This window comes from Delphinus delphis, chromosome 20 (genome assembly GCF_949987515.2).
Source record: "Delphinus delphis chromosome 20, mDelDel1.2, whole genome shotgun sequence".
Taxonomy (NCBI): Eukaryota; Metazoa; Chordata; class Mammalia; order Artiodactyla; family Delphinidae; genus Delphinus; species Delphinus delphis.
The window spans coordinates 16631880-16634958 of NC_082702.1; the positions used below are offsets into that span (position 1 = coordinate 16631880).

The following is a 3079-nucleotide window of genomic DNA, read 5'->3' on the forward strand; positions in this document are numbered from 1 at the left end:
TAGTAGAGGTAAAGTAGAAGAAAATAAGTAAAAATTCTGTAATCTTGAATTTGAATTGGATGTAAGTTATTACAACCACTTTGAAAAATGATTTTACAATATCTAGAAAAGTGAAATATCATATATACCCTATGATTCATTGGTATATATCCTAGAGAAACTCTTGAATATGTGAGCCAAGACAAGAACGTACAAGAACGTGCATAGATATGTTCTCTAAAAGCTATAAAATAGAAACAACTCCAAATAGCTATCAACGGTACGATGGCGAAATCATTTATGGTGTCTTCATCAATGGACTATTACCCAGTAATCAAAATGAATGACTAAACCAACACATAAACATGGATGAATCGCTAAAATGTAAGGGTGAGCAGAGGACGTAAACATAGAAGAAAACATTTAGGATGATTCAATCAATATAAAACCCCAAAGCACTCAATAGTAAACAACAAATTGTTTAAGCATACATGAATAGGTGGTAAGACAACATAGAGAAGTAAAGGAGTGATTGACACATGATTCGGCATGAGAGCTCCACCTGAGAGGGTAACCAAGGGAGAGGTGTTCAGAGCAGGGCACATGGAGGGTGCTGGTTACGTTCTACTTCTCCAGCTAGGAAGTTATCAATAGATCCACTGGCATGTGTTCTTCTTTCCTTCAAACTGAACCTGTGTTTTCTAGCCTCACTGGCCATAATATATTTCTCAATATAAAATTTTAAAAAGGAGGGCAAGAGAGGAAGAGGAAAGGGCTCCGGGTCTAGGGAGCATCTTTAGGGTGGGGACAGCTTGAAAATGCTTTCGGGTCACTCTCCCTGTGATCATGGCAAGGAGGAGGCCAGGGCTGCTGCAGGCCAATGAGTTTCTGTTGGAGAAGGAGAAAGAGGAACTGAGCCCACACTTCCTCTTGATGGAGGGTGAGGAAGGGTCGTGGCCCAGCCCTGAGCAGAGCTGGAAGGGAGACAAGCGGGACCAGGCAAAGAAGGTTCAGAGCAGCACCAAGGGGTGAGATGGGGCTCCCGAAGCAGACAAAGGAGGGGAAGAGACGCAGAACGGCCATGTGACCCAGGGTGGGACTTGCAGAGAGGGCTGGTCAGAGGGCCCTGGTCCTGGGGCAATGTGCAGAGGGTCTACGGTTGGCTCAGTGGCCCCTTCTCGGGAGGGAGCTGACCTGAGTCAGGGATGCTGCTGTGACCTCAAAACCAGACTAGCTGGGGCCACAAAAGCAGAAGCCTGGCGGTCCTCACACACCATGCCTGGTCTCTGAGTCACATGTCCCCCTAGCCTTACAGTGGCAGGTCTCACGGACATAGGATGTACGTGCAGAGTCATACACACCATTGCTGAAGTGACACAGACACTGTCCCACACAGGGACTCACGTACAAACTGTAGAAATGCCTTACTCTATACTGACTCATCTTAGTGATAACAGTAACTCACTTTTGTTTTTCAGACTACAGCAAATCTTTTATTACACATAATAGTATGTACCCAAACAGTACCCAACACCACTTCATCTCTCTAACACAGGGCAGAGCGGGCATTCAGTACTAGAACCGAGAGAGGCGTGTTAAATTTCGAGCTTCTGACCACATCATATGGTGGCCAGGCAAAGCTTATATGTCATTTTCTCACGTCATCCAACATGTGGCTCATACATTTCATCATCTCGATGGAGACAAAAATTTCCATTTCATATTTTGAGTGCAGGAAGTTGAGAGAGAGAAAATCCAGTGAAAACACATTGGTTTCAATTCAACTGAGGTTTAAAAAAAAAAGCAAACTTAAGTTAGTCATTTTGAAGGGAAGGAGGAAAAGGAAGTCATGGGGTTCAGAGTCAAAACTATGAAAAGGGCTGGTCCCTATACAGGGGCTGCTGTAGCTCTGGAAACTATCTATCAAAGGATATTTTAAAATAAAGTGGCTTCTCTGCATTTTGTCTTTTTTGGGATTGTAAACACGTGCTGTTTGATATCACCTGAATCTCATTTAAAACTTTTTTTTTTTTTGCAAACAAAACAAAAAATGTAAGTCTTTTAGGCAAGTATCTTCCTAAGGAAAAAAAGGAGTTCATTTATTATAAGACTGTGAGGATACCCAAGCACGGCCCCACTTAAGATTCAACAGCATGAACTTGAGACCTTTTGTCCGCTGTTCCGCAGAGCTGAACTGGGTTTCAGTAGAACAGGAGCCACCGCTGCCTCCTGCGTCTTCCTTCTTGCCTTTCTCCACATCCACCCTGTAAGGAAGACATAAATGGATGTCTCATCTTTTTCAGCCCCTTCTCTGAACGGCTGCGCACAGCCCAGGAAAGCCCCACTGCATAGTCAAAGAAAAAAGGAGCCCCCAGACCAGTACAACAGCGGCTCCTCAGACATGTCTGAGACTCCAGACTCCACTGGAAATACGCAGAAACCTCTAAAGCTTCAAACCCGTCTACCGGCCAGGGCACGGGTAGCAACGCTGTCCAGCCCCCAGCAGCATTCACCTTGCTCCACTCCCCAGGAATAGAACGCACCTGGTTTTCTACATCCTTCCAGCTGTTGTCGTTTAAATTCACCGTATTCCCTCTGATACTGAGCTGCCTCTGGATCCAGTCTCAGCCTCCACCTGGACATCCTTAAGATTTTCTGTCACCGTCTCACGGTTCTTTTCTTCCAGCTCGTGGTCAGCCTCTCCTCCCCCAGTGCCAGCTCCTTTAGTCCCTCTGTAGCTGTTCAGTGTCACCCTCCTTCATTGGCTCTGAGATCTCCAAACATCGTTTGCAGCTCTGACACTCATCTTCAGTGACGCTGAGCTGAGGGTCCAGCTGGCCTAAAAGAGTCTATGCCTCCCTCACCCAGCGGTGAGCCACGCCTGTCTGGCCCGACAGGATGTCAGAAAGGCCTCCAGTGACTTTCACGCTTCAGCTAATGTTCTCCCCGGGGCTGCGTCATCAGAGTGAAGCTGTCGGCGCTTTCTGCAGACGTCATCCAGGCTGGGGGGATGAGTGTGTGAGAGACACCGTCTTGATGGCGTTGGATAAGGCTCCTTTCCTAAGTTAGCCCCTTCCTCCTGCATCGCTCCTGGTTTCAC

The 3079-nt window shown here is 46.5% G+C and overlaps 1 pseudogene; it reads right to left on the reverse strand.

Annotated features, from left to right (window-relative positions):
* Positions 1-1408: 1408 nt before the first annotated feature.
* On the reverse strand, positions 1409-3079 carry LOC132415847 (beclin-1 pseudogene; annotated as a pseudogene).